At 36.6% G+C, this 18,633-nt stretch overlaps 1 long non-coding RNA gene across 2 annotated transcripts in view; it reads right to left on the bottom strand.

Annotated features, from left to right (window-relative positions):
- Positions 1-18,633, bottom strand: part of LOC116154411 (uncharacterized) — a 162,661-nt gene that overhangs the window by 120,619 nt on the left and 23,409 nt on the right. For both annotated transcript variants that reach the window (XR_010381243.1, XR_004138315.2), the window contains one exon: positions 12,642-12,751. This is a non-coding gene — a long non-coding RNA (uncharacterized LOC116154411). The remainder of the gene's footprint in view (positions 1-12,641; positions 12,752-18,633) is intronic.

The following is an 18,633-nucleotide window of genomic DNA, read 5'->3' as shown; positions in this document are numbered from 1 at the left end:
AGTCATGAAACATTTATTTAGGACCTACCATATCACCACATGCCAAGTGCTATAAAAGTTGCTCATGAGACAAAGATAATAAGACACAGTCTCTGTCCTCAGAAAGCTCTCATCCTGGTGGATAATTCAGATGGATGACGGTATAATCCCAACACAATTTAGTACGTGCTACAAGAGATATATGCACAGAAGGTATGGACTCAGAGAAGGGAGTGAAAAAACAAAATCAGTCATACATACTCCTGATTCTCCCTAATGCGTTAACAAACACCAGATACATCAACCCTGGGTGGGGGGTGAAGGGGGGCAGTGTGGGGAGACAACAGAAAAGTATTTATTTTATCTAGCATAATGACACAACCCACTGAATGTAGGCCACAAAACTGTAATTTTTCCCCCTATAATTTTTTAAAGCTTTAATTTTATATGTTTATTTTAATCAAATGCATTTAGCCAGCTACGAAATTTTGGCATACTTATACTAAGGAAACTTTTGTGGCTAACATGTATTTTTATACTACATGGAAGTCACCATGCATGGATTATTTCATTAAATCTTCATAACGTCTCTGGGAGATAGGCACTGTCAGTATCCGCATTTTACAGATAGGAAGACTGAGCCTCAGAGTACCTAGAAAACGTGTCCAAGTTTACAGTTCCAGTTAAACAGAGCCCATAACTATCTGTTCATGCTACATCAATGTCAGTTATATAAGGGAAAAATAAAAGATCTGTAGAACTTTCTATTCACATAGAGAATATACTCATCATGATGTCTGGAACTCCATCTAATTTTTAAAATGGTAAAAAGCCCTTGAATTTATTTGGCTTATTACATATTATTAACAGAATGCCTGTATCTTTAATCTTTAACTCTGTGGAGTGTGCAAAGGGAAATCAACCTAAAAGCATCCTTTTTTCTGGGATCAACAACTGGATTTGGTTCTGATCAATTAAAATCGTCTGTCCAGGACTCTCAACAGGATGGTGGTTGATGTTAAAAAAGAGTCCTTACTGAGACCTACAGACTACTCTACAATGAAAACCCACAAGGATACCATTGCTCTGTGGTGTTTAGAATAGGTGTTTAGAAATGGTGCCTAACATTGACAACAAGCAGAGTGTTTGAAACAGACAAAAGAAAAGGCATGTATTGTTTAATAGAGATCTGCTGATGAAGAGCATCTTATCAGAACCTCTTTGTTCCCAGGGCTGGGAAGATTTGCCAAGCTCACCAGACAAGAGCTCAAGCACATCACACTGAAGAAAAACACATCAGAAACTACCCAGGAGCCCGGGAGGCCAGGGAGATAGCCACCTCTGAGAGAGTGTGCAGAGGATGATTGTCCAAACAGCTCCCTAACTTCGTGAGATGCCAGGCTCCTGGGACAATAGGGGCCAAAGCTTCAGGGCTGCCAAGAGACACAGAGCTGTTGACATTTAGATGCAGCCTTAGAGAAAGGACCGAGCTGCTCTATTTGTATTGTTTTAATGAGTTTTAGTTCAGGTCTGGGCTAACTGAACTCCCTGTGTTTCTCAGTGACCAGCCACCTGACAGATGGCACACCCACAGGAACCCTTCCTATCCCATCATGTGTGAGAACAAATGTGGTTGATTCTCCTCCAGAGAGATCTTGGCCATCACGCAGCAGGTTGTGCCTCTCACGCAAAGGCATTTCCTTGTGTTCCAGTGACCTTTGCTTCCCACCTCTGCGTGCCTTCCTCCGGCACTGCGCTCCATATGACATTGCTTTGTGGGCTCTCACGACTTCTTCCGTTCTTTATTATTTGACTGAGGCTATGAGTCACAATTATGACAGCGACAGTCCTCAAAGAGGCCAGGCCAAGGCTGAGGGAACATCCAACTCCCTGACAGTTGGAAACAATGCATAAAACAGGAATTCTAACTGAATGTCCTGGATGTGAAGCTTACGTAGCTTCCCTCTTTTTAAGAACACAAGTTATTAAAATTCAGAAAGCCACACTCAAATGATGAATTACCTAAACAAAGTGAGATATTTATTCATAGGAACAGCTATGAAACTATGAAAAATGTAAAAGCATTCTATATGAAAATGCATACAGCATTGTGAGTTAAAAATTGAACTAAATATTTAGTTTACACTATCTATTTAAAATTCTGAAACTTACCAGAGATAACTAAGGTCAGAATCTGATGGTTCTTAGTTTGTCTGATAAGGACACAATTCAGAAAATGATGTTTTGTGTGCTCAGCAATCTCAGAGAAAACAGGGCCCCAAGTTTGGAGTTTCTTAAAAAGAGCGGTCTTCTGTAATGGCTTAGGGTTCCATGTGGTTGTGATCTTTCCAGAATGAAGGACTAAATAAATCCTGATGAAACTCTGAAAGATGCCACCAAGTCTAAATGTTTCAAAGCCAACACTTCAACTGCTAAATCATTCCCTCTGTTTTAAAGGAGTGATCATTTGATTGGCAATGGGGGTGGAGAGAAATCCTTCCCCAGTAATGCATATGGACACATCATCTCCATGATTAAATATGAAAGAGGATGGGATCTGGGGGAGACCTCCTGATTCATTCAGACACACGAATCATCCAGAGGAGGGGGGTACTCCATTTTCCCTTGAACTCTAGTAGGAAATTTCCCGTGCCATAATTGTATTTGTTATAGTGCAGTGATCAAAGTCTACAGATTCCTCCATCCATCCCCATTCAGAAAAGCCATATGGTATTACTAGCAGAGTCACATGTAAGGCTGGTTTGTCATATTCATGATTAAATGCCCACGGGGGAAGGGAACACAAAGGAGAGCCAAAGCATTTAAAGCAAGAGACTAAAAGCATGAACTCCAAGAGGCACTTGGATATATTTCCTACGCCTATAAGATCTAAAGTGGTGGGTCTATACAGAAAACATGCTGCAGTAGGATATGAAGGGAAAAGAGGAGAGATTCTTTAAAACAACAGGTGATTTCTCTCAGTAACTGTGCACATAGAGCTATTTAGGGCTTAATCAAAAATTCTAGGGGGTGGGAAGGGATAAATTTGGGAGTTTGAGATTTACAAACGCTAGCCACTATATATAAAAATAGATTTTTTAAAAAGTTTCTTCTGTATAGAACTATGTTCAATATCTTGTAATAACTCTTAATGAAAAAGAATATGAAAACGAATATGAAACATATATATATACATATATGCATGACTGGGACAATGTGTTGTATACCAGAAATTGACACATTGTAACTGACTGTACTTCAATTTTTAAAAAACTATAAAAAAAATTTAAAACAGAGAGATGACCAAACAAAAGTGTGCTTAGAAAAGAAGTAAAAAAAATTCTAGAAGGTAGATATGGTTATTCTGAAGTCTACTGATTATTAGACAGGCTTACGATCTTATGTTCTGGTTGCAAGGAAAATGATACTATTTAGTAAGAAACAAGCAGTAGCATTTTTCCCTTTGTAGATTGGTGAAGATTAAAAAAATCTGGTAATTCCCAGAATTTGTACAGATACCAGGAAATAAATATTCTTGGAGTGAGTGAGTAAGATTTTGGAAATGCTGGTCAAACATAACCATATTTATCAAATTTTTTATTTGCATAAACAATGGCCCCACAATTATATGGCTAGGCACAAGATACAAAAACATATACACACCTATGAGTATCCATTGTCGTATTTTTATTCTTGCATAACATGGAAGAAATCTGAATATCTAATAGTAGAAGAACAACTAAATGAATTAGAAAAATTCATTCAATAGAAGCATATGCAGCCAGTAAGAAGAAGGAATAAGGTAAATCTACCTATTTCTCTGTGCAAAAATTTTTATCATAAAATATGAGTCTGCTTGTGAAAAGAAAGAGAAAAGGAGAGACAGAAGAGAAAGAAAAAAAGAAAAAAGAAAAGAAAAAGAAAAATTTTAAAGTATAGGCACATCTGATAAATGTCTGTTTATAACAAACAGTAGAAATAACATAGAAAATTTCTGAAAATTGCCATAAGAAATTGTTTTTAGTAAAATGCCCCCAAGAGGTGGAAATTTGAAAAGGATTTTTACTCTTCATTTTATAGCATTTTGTTCTGTTTTATTTTTTCTTTTAAAAGAGCATGTAAACATAATTTTTAAAAGCTAACTTGTAAAACATCATCTATAGATCAGTGTTTCTGTTTCCTATACAACTTTTATTGAAGCACAACTTGTATACAATAAAATTCACTGATTTTGAATTATGAGTTATAACAAATGCATACAGTCACATACCACCATCATAATCACAATATAGAATATCTCCATCACCCCTAACATTTGCTCCTACAATTTTGTTACCAATCCCATAACCCTATCCCTATCCCTGGGTCCTAGAAACCACTGATCTGTTTTCTTTCACTAGTTTTGCTTTTTCTAGAATTTCATATACTGTAATCATATGAAATAAAATTTTGCTTCTGGCTTTTTTCAACTAGCATAATACTTTTAAGATTCATCTACATTGTTATATGTATCAGTAGTTTAATACTTCTACTGCTCAGTAATATCCATTGTGTGGATATACCATAATTAACCCATTCACCAAGTGATAGATATTTGAGTTCATTCCAACAGTTAACTATTATAAATAATCCTGCTGCTTTAAGTATTCACGTACAAGTTTTCTGTGGACATGTTTTTCTTTTTCCTCAATAAGTACTTAAGAGTGGAATTATTATGTAACATGTTAAGTTTCATTTATTTTTCTCTATTATCTTTCATTGATTTCTGCTTTAATCTTTATTATTTCCCTTCCTGTACTTTGCGTTTAATTTTCTCTTTTTTTCTAGTTTCTTAAAGTAGAAGCTTAACTCATGGATTTGAGAACTTTCTTATGTATCTAATAGAAATTAATGCTTCAAATTTTCATCTAAACATGCTTTCACTGCATCCCATATATTTTGATATATTGTTTTCAATCTTATTCAGTTCAAAATAATTTCTAATTTTATTTATGATTTCTTTCCTTGGCCCATGGTTTTTTAAAAACTGAGTTATCTCATTCTCAAATATTTGAAGATTCCTCAACTTTCTGTTCTTGATGTCTCATTTAAAGTCATTGTGATTAGAGAACATACTGCATATAATTTCAAATGTTTTAATTTTATTGAGGTTTGGTTTATGACCCAGAATATAATGGTCTACCTTGGTTTTTCTAGCTTTATAGTTAGACTTGAGGTTTGGTGGCATCAGTTCTCCAACTTTGTTCTTCTCTTTCAATGTGATATTGGCTATTTTGAGTATTTTGCCTCTCCATATAAATGTTAGACTCTGTTTGTAGTTATCCATAAAATAACCTGTTGGTATTTTGATTGGAATTGCTTTGAATCTATAGATCAAATTAAGAACTAACAACAGATTGACAACATTGAGTTTTCCTTTCCATGAACATAGAATATCTCTCCATTTACTTAGTTCTTCTTTGATTTGGCTCATTAGAATTTGTAGTTTTCCTCATACAGATCTTGTACATATTTTGTTAGTTTTATACCTAAATATTTATACCTGAGCATTGCATTTTGGGGGGTGCTAATATAAATGGTACTGTGTTTTTAAATTCCATTTGTTCATTGCTGGTATATAAGAAAGCAATTGACTTTTGTATCCTGCAACCTTTGATAATCAATTATTAGTTTCAGTTTTTTGTCCATTCTTTTGGGTTGTCTACACAGGCAATATGCCATCTGTAAACAAAGACAGTTTTATTTCTTTCTTCACATGCTGTATACATTTTCTTTTCTTTCCTATTGCATTAGCAAGGATCTCCAGTACCATGTTGAAAGTAAGTGGTGAGAGGAGACATCCTTGTCTTGTACCTGATCTTATTGAGGAAGCTTCTAGTTTCCCCCTATTAAGTATAATATTAGCTATAGGTTTTTTGGAGATAACCTTTATTAAGTTAAGAAAGTTTCCCTCTAGTTCTAGCTTACTGAGAGTTTTTATCATGAGTGGATTACTAAATCATGTTTACTTTCTTTTTGTCTCATCAGTTTTTTATTCTTTTCTTTGTCTTTTACTACATCCCTTTGAATTCACTGAAGATTATTTTATTTAATTTATCTTCATTATTGGTTATTAACTATACCTCTTTCTTTTATTTTTTTAGAACTCCTCTAGAGTTTGAAATATACATCTTTAATTTGCCACAATTTACCTTCAAATAATATTAATCCCTTAATGTATGCTGCAAGAAACTTACATCAGTATACTTCTATTTACCCCCTTCTTGACCATTGTATTATTGTTATACTTTTTACTTCTATATGTTAAAAATTCCACAATACATTATTATTTTGCTTTAAATAGCTTATTATCTTTTTTTAACAGTCTAATGTTTTAATATTCTTTTTTCAATATAATTCTACTTCTAGAAATCTCTCCTAAAGATTTCATTAAACAAGCATTCAAAACATATTCAATGAAACACCCTATTTATCAGAGTGAAAATATGGCAACAATCTAAATCGAATATTAGGGAGCTCTGTGAGTATTTTCAATGACATTTAAGGACACAGAAAATGTTCCTGGTCTAATGTTAAGTGGAAAAAACAGAGACCTGAAGATTCTCTACAGGGTCATAGAAACTGTTTATACTTGAGAGAGACAGACAGACAGAAACAGAGATGTAAAGAGAGGAAGGGGATGGAGAAAGAGAGAGACTGATGCAAGGATACACAAAATGTTTCTCTATAGGGGTTTAGGTAATGTTCAATTTTTTCCTAATCCATTTGTTTACAAAATTTTCTAATTGTATTATTGAATTAAGAAATTTTCTATCTACTGGCAAAAAAAAAGAGAAATTTTCTAATGAACTGTTGAAATAAGAAAATATCTTTTTCATCAAGGGTGCAGATAATATACTATCCAAAAACACTACTGAATTTTAATTCCATTATGTATTTTTTTCTGTGCAAAGTTTACTTTCTACATTGTTGTGTTTGCAGTTTTTCTGAGTTCTTAGCTCTCAGATAGATATTTGCTTGTTTATCAACTAGTCAAAAAAGTTCATTATCTTTAAAAAGATTTAAATAAAATTAAAATTGCCTTTTTTTTTCTTTTACTGACAGAGTGATGATTTCCAAAGCTCTTTATTCCTTTGTGTAGATCTAGATTTCTATATGGTATCACTTTGCCTTTGCCTGAAGGAAAATTTTAATTTTCTTTAATATTTCTTGTAATGTAGATCTTCTGTTAATAACTTTTTCTACATCTGTATGCCTGAAAAGGGTTTTATTTGTCTTTTGTTTTCAAATGATCTTTTCCTTGGGCAAAGAATCCTAGATTGACAAGTTTTTTTTCTCGCAAACAAGTTAAAAATGTTGCTCCACTGACTCTTGACTTGCATTGCTTCCAGTGACAAATTGGCTGTCACCCTTATCTTTTTTCCTTTGTATTTAAGAGATCTTTTCCCACTAACTGTTTTTAATAATTTCTTTTATTACTGGTTTTGAGTAATTTTAATGTTATTGTAATCTGTCCTGGTGTTGGTTTTCTTAATATTTCTTCTACTTGAAATTCACTGAGCTTCTTGGATCTATGGAGATATATATATATATATATATATAAAATTTAGAAAAATTTTAGTGATTATTACTTTAAATTTTTTTTTCCATTTTTAGGGAGTCCAATTACACCTACATTAGATGGCTTGATACTGTCTCACATTATGTCCTACATGTGACTATGTTCACTTTTTCTTAGTTGTTTTTCTTTCTGTGTTTCAATTTGGTTAGAATCTATTGTTATGTCTTTGAGTTCATTAGTCTTTTCTTCTGCAGTGTCTAATGTGGTGTTAATTACTTCCATTGTATTTTTATCTCAGACTTGTATTTTCAACTCTAGAACATTCACTTTTGTCTTTTCTATATCTTCTGTTTCCTCTCATCATTGTGCTCATGTTGTCCTTTATCTTTTTCAATATATAAGAATATATTTATAATTGCTATTTTACCATTTTTATCTGCTAAGTCTAACTTCTAGGTCATTTCTGAGTTTGTTTTCAGTGATTGGCCTTATTTAGTGATAACCTTTTGGGTCATATTTTCCTATTTGAATGTCTGATAATCTTTTTCTTTGTGTGACAGATTTAGCAAATATTATGTTTTTAGCTGCTGGAATTTTTGTATTCTTTTAATATTATGAAGCTTTTTTCTGGGACACGGTTTAGTTGCTTGAAATCAGTTTGATTCTATCAATGTTTGCTTTTAAAATGTGTTAGGGTAAGTCCAAAGGAGTCTTTAGTCTATAGCTTGGTCCTTTTTAAGGACTGTAGCTAATGCCTCATGTATTAGAATGTCTTTCTACTCTGGCTGGTGGAAACCTGAACAGAGGTGTGAGCAGGTAAAAGAAACAAACAAACAAACCCAACAAGGGATGGTGATACATCAAGGAACTAGTAGTCTGTCTAAACTCCAGGGATTATTCTACCTACTCCCTTACAATGGTTCTTTTCCCAGCCTGAACAGTTTCCTCATACGCATGTTTGTAAAAGTATTCACTCAAAGGCTTGAGGGAACCCCTCTGTAAATCTCTTTTAATTCTTTTTCGCCTTGTAGTCCTCTTCTTTCTGGCATTTTTCTCTGCAAATCCTAGCCTTGTTGGCCTCCCTGAACTGCAAATTCTGTCTTCTTAATTCAGAAAATTATACAGGCTCTCTTTGGGTTCCTGTCCCTAGGTTGCAGCCTGGAATCTCTTCCAAGCAGTAAGCTGTGGAAATGATAGAGTTCTCTTCATTGCTCCATTTCTCCTATGGATCACCCTCCTGTGCTGCCTTTATCATGTCTGAAAATCGCTGCTACATGTATTTTCTCTGGTTTTCTAGTTGTTTAAGGTAGGATGTATATCCAGGCCCTTACTTTACAATAGTCTACACAAAGATTTATAATTTGTAAGTAATAGGAATACAAAATACAAATAGCACCAAAACTACTTGAATAAATTCTACTTTTTATGAGATTTCAAAATCTTAGATTGCCTTCTGATCATATTTCTAAGAATCAGTTATCATATATTATAGTTCTGCAGAATGACATTGAGTATATATAAACTTCTGGGAGAGAATATTACATCTTTTCCCCAGCCCCCCATCTCACTGTGATCCTGGGTAAAGCCAATATCTATAGACAATTGCTGCAACTCTCTATTTTCACAGTACCTTAAAGTGTTGATTATCTTCATGCCTGTCAGATCCATCTTCTGAGCTTCTCTGCTTCTTTCTGCCTCCTGTTTAAATTTAACCACCAGGAGGCCCTGGCAGAAGATCCAAGGGTAGAAGGAGACAGTGATCCTATCTTCATACATCCTTTTCTAGCCAAAGTTTTGCCAATAGGTGCATTCATCTAGCTATGGCCAGAGCTCCTAGGAACAGCACCTCTCCCATGGCTACAACACTAGCCAGAGTTCAATAACACCACTTCCTCTTCTTGGTTCCTCAGGCCTAGGTATGAAAATGGCTTGGCTTTCTGTCACTGCTGGTTCTTTGATGTATCACTGTCCCTTATTGGGTTTGTTTGTTTGTTTGTTTGTTTGTTTGTTTGTTTGTTTTACCTGCTCACACCTCTGTAAATATTCCCTTTATTAGACTCTCTCCAGTTCATCCTTACAGGGTTATTTGTTTCCTGCTGAAGCTTCCACAACCCCAGGCCACACTATTAAAGCTTCACCTTTGAAATCATAAACTCAATATCCCAGTCTTTGACCACAACTTCTTATCCTTTCAGTTCTCTTCACCACTCTTTTCCTTTTATAGTGAATAGTGATATTATTTGTTAAAATATAGTAAGAATGGCATTCAAATAAATTATTGCAATATATAGAAATCACTTTTATTGAAAAAAAATATACAATCATCTAGCCAAGTTGAAAAATTAAGGCTAAGGTAAAATATTTCCATGACTCTTAATCTGGCTGTTCTTTCTCCTTTCCTGTGCCTGATCCCTCCCTTTCCTGCTTTTCCCCATCTTTTAGCCTTTTTTTAGATTTATTTCCTTCCCAGTCCAGCCTAGATACAATAGTCCTTCATTTCACCTACCCTTATTTTCCCCCATTATTATAGTTCTCTCCATTTCCAAGACTTCTGTTTCCCCAGCTTGGTGTTCGAGTCTCTCTTTGTCTACAAAATGATGAGTTGGATAACATATCTCTAAGTAGGATAATCATTGCCCCCAACCAGTTTGCTTTTGAGGGTAAAAAGAGAGCTATTAATTGTTACACCAGGACAACAAGACAGTCCCAACGAAACTGGGCCTGTGACCATCTATCTTGATTGCCTCTTTCAGTACTAATTATATGATTATATTACACATATTAAAACCAGAAAATAGATCTCAGATTTTTTTTTCTGGAATTATGAGCTTGCAGCTTACAATATGGCCTGCTTAGTGAATACAACAAAACATTTGGAAAAAATAAAGATAAGAATAAGAAATCAAAGGCATAGAGATTAGGGTTGTGAAGTGTGAAGACAGTGCAAGAAGAAAACATCCACAAACACATGTTTCCTTCCAGATCTCAGGCTTATCAGACAGTTATCCTCAGGGAAAGGCCCTGCTTTTTCTAATAAGCAAGTGGCAGGGAACCCACAGAATAATCTACCCATCTGGGTGTAAATCTAATGTCCTCTTGCCTACTTGTCTCTTCCCTTCCATTTTCAGTTGTCAGTTTCAAACCACACAGAGGCTGATGCTCTGCCCTGTGTGCTGCTTCCTATGCCACAACAAAAAGGCTCTTCTGACTGAATAGACATGGTCGCCATGGTAGCTGGGGGTCATAAACTCCCGAGCTGTGGGTCTTGGCACAATTCCATGCATTATCTGCATCCTGGTGCAAATCAGTCCCTTTATCTAATTAGTAGCCTTACAAATAGCCACCTGCCCCAGAGCTTACCCATTAAAGATGCAATATTGCTGAATAGCTTGAGACAAGGAATGAGGATAACAGAAAACTGAAAGCTGATCTTAGCAAGGCCCTTCTCTTCTGGTTACAGACACCTGCAAGCCCCAGCCCACCCACATAGCAGGAGTTCAAAAGGAGACCGAGAACAAATCGCTTCTGTCTTTTCACTGCTCACCTTGAGTGTCTCCTGATCTACTAGTCTCCCAGAATCTGGGCATGCTGACTTCTGCCTATAGGACCTGGTTGACCATTCCTGCTCAAGTGCCCAGTTGTTCCCTGCCTCAGAGCTCCCTACCTGTCTCTGTTTCTAGAACTTGGCCAACTGACCTGGTCTTCTGTAGTCCACGCCCTGGTCTGGACACTGCAGAGCTATCTCTTGATTCACTGGAAAGACTGGATCCTTTCTAATTTGTTTAAAGTATAAAAAGTCCCTTATGCTAATGAAACATACTTCAGATACATATTGTCCAGATATTTGTCAGGTTCATCTTTTTTTCTTCCAGTAAAAATGAAATTATTTTTATTCAGCATTTACTATATAGAAGCAAATATCTTCCTATAGTCATTCTATAATTAATAATAAATCTAAACTGTTAAAAAGTTGAAACCATTGTATTCTGGAGGTGGACAATGAAGTAAATCTGACATTTGCACCCTGGACTGAATTTCAGAAATGATTCCAAGGGCTTGGGATGGATGGGGGTACAAGGATGGCAGACAAGTCCACCTACGATTTTACATTTGATGCTGTGGTGCCATATTTGAGTGTTTCTATCTATTATGAAAGCAAAAGAGGACCCTAATGCAGTATATCCACCATGAGCTTCTGGAATTAGAGCAAACTGAAAACTCACCCAATAGTCTCTTTTATTCTGGGGAATATTTATTCCGTGTGTGCAGAGCAAGTATATGCCTCACTGTAATTTTACTTTTATGTAATGACTTCAAAATTTCTTGCTTTTTATTATTATGCTATGTGTTTATGAGAATATATATCCAACAAAAACCTAATAAAGTAGGAAATGATTATCTTTTCTGTGCTGGTGATGGTCAAGTATGAAAACCATGGCAAAAAGTGTAGAAGGGGAAAATCTTTACTAAGTCTTTTTATCTATTCTTTTCTTGTTGCAAGCTATGATTTCTTCTGTTTTACTATCAGATTAGTCAGTCCAGTTTGAAATGATATCAAGCAACAGGGTTTCTCTTCCTGAGACATGCTATTCCAGAGGCTAGCAGATCTGACTGATATGGGCTTCTTGATATTCAGATATAGTCTCTTTCCTTGAAGTTTCCATTGTTCTTACTTATTAATTTATATTTTCAAATAAAATATCTTCAAGATCTCTGAAAAGAAGTCAGTGTTTTGAATCTGTGCAAGTAAAAATGAAGCCAGGCCAACATTCTCTCCCTGCCCACTGTGAACCTCCCCTCCCCCCAGGCCATTCCAGGAACAACCAGATTAAATAGTTATGCTCTGAACCAAATCCTAAAGGCCATTATTTAGGTTTCTTTTGAGAAAGGAAAAAACTGCAAATTTGAAAACAAGCGCTCTCTTTGTGAGAATTTTCACTTTTATTCTCCAACCGTCTTAAGCAAGGGTTGCCAAGCAATCACCACTATATCCAACACAGATTGAAGTATTCTTATGCACATTTGTCTCTTTGACTGCTTCTAACTATCCTTACCTGGTGTTCAATTGTAATGTTAGTAAACAACAGCATTCAGTACTTACAGAGGTGATGTCTTCCTGGTACATAATTGCTGGTTCAAAGTTTGATTTCCCTCTAGCCTTTAAACTCCATGAGCGCTGGGACAGATCATTCCTGAATCACCATGCCATCCCTGTGAAAGGGTAACAGGGAGAAAGCGTGCAATGATCTCTTTATTGTTTAGAAAGTGTGAAAGAGTAAGTTAAAATTCTATGGCTTTGGAGAACTACAAAGTAGTATTTATATTCTTAGTAACCGTTTAATAATATAAACCAATTTATTGGCAAATTAATGAGCAAAAGCAGTGTCTGGACTTCAAAAAACAATGAAAATGATAAGTTTGCTGAACCTATGAATCCAAGAACTAAAGAAAAAAAAAGTCCCAAACAACTATTAATTTGAAAGGATACCCCATTTGAAACCTGTTGAGTTATTCAGAGGAAGTTATGTAAGCCTAAACTGCATTATTCAGAAACACCTGGGATAATCTGTAATTTCTCACTTATATGGTCTTTAGGATCTATCTTTTGACTTAAAGATGAACTTCCCAACCTGGAAAATTTATCATTATGATTCATAAATATGAAATCTTTTTTTTTCTTCTGTCTCATCCTCCTCTACAAATCTCACAGAGGACACAGCAGAGAGGGCAGGAATGCAAAGGAGGTCTGTGGTTTGGAATTGGCCCAAGCCAAACTGAATTTTTCTGAATATACATTAAACTGTCAGCAAAGAGCACCACGACCCAGAACCTGAACAAAGGAAAAACCCCACAGCCCTCTGAAGTCACTGGTCCTGTTATAAGAAGACACACAACCAGGAATTATTCACGTGTTTAAAACATGTCCATCCCAGATCCAATCAAACCCCCTTGTGAGCCAAAAACTGGAATCATTTCCCTTTCTCTTTCCCAGGTTAAGGGGGGATTCTGCTGAGCAGCTGCTTTGAGAACACTTGCTGGACCTATGGATTATCATATCTGCTCTGAGGCTTGCAATATAGGGTCCTGTCCTCATTTTAAAAGAAGGTCTTAGGAAATTGACATCTAAGGTCTGTGACAGCATGGTGCTCAGAACCTGAAGGTAAGCGAAGAGCCTCAATCTTCCCAAAGCATCGCCTGACAGAGAGAGCCAGCTAGCGGTGCGGGGTCCCCGGCAGAGGTGTACAAAGAGGGAACAAAGGAGAATAAAGATGAAGACAGCTTCCTGATGGGATGTGTGTCAGTGAACATTTGCTGTTCTTTTCTAGTCATCCTAGAGAAAATTATGAAAATATAGGTTGTTTCAATATGTAAGAATGTCTCCTGAGCTAAAATGTGCAAGCTCCTAGACATGAGCTGTAGCTGAGGAGTTTAAGTTGTAAGCTTAAAGACAGCAAGGACATATTATGAGCAGGGCGTGTAAAATGAACAGAAGTCAACGCACAAGAATCAGAGAGGTAAAGAGCTTTGAAATAATAGGAAGTGAGGACCCAGACATATTTGAGAAGATAAGTCATCATCAAAATGAAGGATGGAAAAGATAACTCAAGCCCACCATGACGGATATACAGAGAGGGCTGATGGTGGTGGCCATGAATCCAGTGAGGATGAGGAGGGTAGTTAATAACAGCTGCCACTTGTTGAGCACTTATGAAGTATTAGAACTCTTTGCTGGGAAGTTTATAAATACCTTGTCTGATACTACAACTGTCTCTAAAGGATGCTATGATACGATACTCATCATAAATGAAGACTCAGGAAAAGCGACTTCCCCATAGGCGAACCCAGGTCTGTCTGAGCTGTTTTCAACACACAATCACTGTTTGCCCATGAGCAGTGAAGCCCCTCATCTAGCCCCTTGGGCAATCAAGAATTATTAAGAAAAAAATGTAGTCAGAGGTAACCATTGATAGATCAGATGGAACTACTTCTCCTTGAGCAAAGAGACTGTGTCTTCTTTATCTACTTGTTCCCTGCACTTAGCCAGGTCTGGCACCCCGAGATAGACACAGAGATGTTCCACCCAGATGCCCCTTCAAGGAAAGGCTTGCTGGGAGAGTGGTTAGCCTCCAGTTGTCAGCTCCACCAAGGTTGGCCTCAGCTGTAGATAAATAATGGTCTCACCTGAAATCATGCCCTTTTTCGAAAGCTGCATCCAGCAACCAAGCAGGTGGAGGAGAGGCGTGCTGGAGGATAACAGCCTGAGCTAGTTTGAGACAACAGTGAAGGGCAGTCTGACTCCAGAGCTCCCTGCCAAACTGGCTGAGATCTTGTCAGCTCTGCTTTGCAGTTTGACTTCTCCCTTGGCCCAGTTCTGCTTCTGCCCCCTTCTTTTCAAAGGTGTTGATCCCTAATAAATATCTTGGACTCCATATGCTTCCAGGGGACACAACTTGCAATGCACCTATTATGTACCCAATAAATATTTGAGAAATAAATGGATGGATAAAGCGGTATGAGTTAAGGAGAATTTTTTAAGATTCCTCCCCCCTCCCCCACAAAAAATGTTCCCATTAGTTGGTGACTTAGAGTCTACAATCAATGGTTTATTCCTTTGTCTTCTGCTCTTATAAATACCCGCGAGGTAATTAGCATGTTAAATGTATTGGACACATATACCTCTAATGTAAAGAAAGTCCTGAAAGCACATTCTGACAGGAAGAGAGGGAGACAAGCATGAAAGCACCGATCAAAGAGCACCAAGGACTTATCTTCTGCAGCTCAGTCATTCAGAAGCTGAGCAAAGTGAAACCAACACAGAAGGGTAAGGGAACCAAGGAGGTCGTATAAAGGGAAGTATTATTGCCTTATTTATGCTCCATTGGTGCCGCTTGCACATGAATTTTCACTCTCAGATTTTTTTTTCACCCCTGTGGTGACAGAAAGATTCCATCATATCAGCAAAAAAGAAGCTCAAGCTTTCCAGTGAGTCTTTGTATGATCACCACCACCATCATCATCATCATCGTTGCTATAACAGGCAACAATTATATACCCACTTTAAGTCACCACAGTGCCATAGTCACCAATGCCATTCTCCAGGCTCACTTCTCCTTTGTATGTCATTGTTTTGAATATTTCTTTAAGAAAAAATGAAAATATCATGTCCACTTTTATATACAATGATTTGCAAACTCAACCTCTCCTTGGTCAACTGAAGGAAGGTATCTCCTACAATTGAATAGCTAAATAACATTGAGTTGCTTCAATATACTTTCAATCTCTCCTTATAAATACCTTGATCTATAGAAGCTTCTCACCTCTCCCTTTATGGCTCTCCTCTAAGTATGGCCTTAAAATCTGAAAACAGTTTTCCAAAATGCAGTGAATTTGTTTCTGCTCAGAAAATTCGATAGGCTTTACATTAGATTGTTTATCCACAGTATTTTTTAAATATATGTAAGTACCAAGGAGATGGAATTAGAAGGAAAAATCACTCTAAAGAATTTTGCACCCCCATAACTGCTTTGTTCTCCCTGTTGGAAAAGTGGCTGATGATGCTCTTGTCATCTTACTAATCCTTAAAATCCTGTCAAGCTCCCTGAATCCATCCCCCACCACAACCACACTTTCACGGCCCCCTACCTTGCCATTCCCTATCCACTCATTCTTTTCCACCAATGGACAGCTTTTCTCCTCCTTCTGACACCAGGCTTTGAAAGAAGAAAAAATAAATTATTTTCTAACTCTGTACTCTCATTTAAACTCGCTCCCCTCTTCCCCTTTTTCTCACCCACTTAGCACATCTCCAGCTCACCTCTGACCCCTACACCTCCCCAGCCATTCCATCACTAGCTTGGCCTGAGTCAGAGGGATGATTCATGGAATCATAAAACTCAGGGTGGAAGAGCTTTTAAAGGTCAGCTAATTCAACCACCCAAATAAGTGGAAAAACCAGCTCTTACTTTCATTCTTTCTTCCCCGACTTCCCAAACTCAACTGCAAACATCACAACAGTGTCTCTCGCTATTACAGAACTTCCTGCTTTTGATATCCTTTCAACCAAGGGAGATTCCGTCTCTCTGAGACAGCTTAGGTAGCTTTGTCAATGGTAGACACTGGATTACAGATGAGGAAACCTATAGTCCTCTGAATATAGAGCTGGTCACTCTCTCAAAAAGTGTTTAAAAGTAACCATATTTATTCTACTTACTCCATTTATTCCATGGGACAACTAACTATGGTCCCTGGAAAATATAGACAATTCATCAAAAAGAGATATACAAATGGTCCATAAACATATTAAAATATAATCAACTTCATTCATAATAAGTTAAATGCAAATTAAAATTACAGTGAGATGATATTTCTCATCTATCATATGGCAAAAATTTTAAACAGGCACTCTCATACATTGCCAGTGGGTATGCACAAAACCTTTATGGACAAGGATTTGCAATAGCTAACAAATCTATATATGTGTCTATGTTTTGACCCAGTAATACCACTTTCAGGAATTTACCCTGCAAATACACCTCGAAAAATATATCTGTACAGTATGATTCAGATTATTCATAACAGTGTTGTTTATAATTTTCAAATATCGGGAACAGCCTCAATGCCCATTTGTAGGAGAGGAGTTGAATAAACTACGGTGCATCCACACAATGGAGCACTAGGCAGCTGTAAGAAAGAATGAGTAAGATCCCTCTGGAACTAATATGGAGCTCTCTCCAGGATACGCTGTTAAATGGAAAAAAAAAAAAAAAGCGTATCTACAGTACATCACTTTTGTGTAAGTAAGAAGAGATATTTAGAAAATGAGATATATCTACTCATCTGTACATAAAGATACACAGGATAAAATAGAAATGAATGAGATTGGTGAAAAGCATAAAAGGAATGGTGGGAAATTACACCACCTTTTATACAACCCTGACTTGTAGAACCATGTGAATGCCTCATATACTCAAGAAAACAAGGATGGGGGACAGGGATACAAACAGAAACAAACAAATCAACCAAATTGGGGGACAGGGGAGAAAACTTAACTCCAGTAAATTTTCAGTGGAACAGCTGGACTATATACCTTCAGGGTAAAGACAAGAAGTGTTAACAATTATTGAAATCCAATTAATAGGGGTTTTTTTTCTCATAGACATATAGGCCTGAAACTATTTTCTGTATATTGTAGGATTTGGCAAATAAGTAAATATACGGTAATCAGCGGGAGCCTGATTCCACAATGACAATGAAGAGTTACAAATGTGCAAAGGAGGAAGGTCTAAATGATCCCTGTGGCTTTTCCTAGCTCTGCCTACTGAGAAGGCCAAGAAGCAGTGACACCTGTTCTCCACTTACAAAACATAGTAAGTCTGGAGAAGGAAAAGGATAATTTGAGTCTGGAAAATCATTTTTTTGTGGAGGAAATAAGGAAGTGCTCAAAGACTGATGGAGACATATCAAAAGGTCAAAGAAATCAGCATGAAAGGCTTCCCACTAGTCTAACCATGGAAATTTGAGCATCAAAATAATAATGGTATTAACTTATTATAACCCATTGAATAAAATCAGAATCCACGTGTTATTCATACATACATATGAAGAGAAAGTTCTTCCTTACAGTACAAAACAAACCAATAAACACAGAAGAAATAATGGGCTTGGGAAATCACCATTAGCACCTATCACTGAAATAACTGATTCAGGCAAGAAATCTCCTTTTTTTTTTTTTTTTTTTGAATGGAGGTACTGGGGATTGAACCCAGGACCTTATACTTACTGAATACAGGTTCTGCCGCTGAGCTATTAACTCCCACCCCTAGGCAAGAATCATTAATGGGTGCTAAACTTGTATGTGTGAATTTGATGAGTAACAGAAATGTCTACATAATCTTAAAGTTTCTCCCATAAGAAACTTATTAATTACAATGAAAAAAAGTAGTAACTTTTTGGTGGAGTAATCTGGCAGACATTTAACCAAATGATCAAATATTACCAGTAATGGTGCATATCAGCACTACATACCTCCTGGCATGATGCCCTGAGAAGGTCACAGCATGAATCCTGTGGAATTCCTGCCAAAAATGCATACC

The sequence above is a fragment of the Camelus dromedarius genome, chromosome 6, assembly GCF_036321535.1.
Source record: "Camelus dromedarius isolate mCamDro1 chromosome 6, mCamDro1.pat, whole genome shotgun sequence".
Lineage (NCBI taxonomy): Eukaryota > Metazoa > Chordata > Mammalia > Artiodactyla > Camelidae > Camelus > Camelus dromedarius.
Note: the sequence above shows the minus strand (reverse complement) of the source record. Positions and strands in the feature narration are given on the sequence as shown.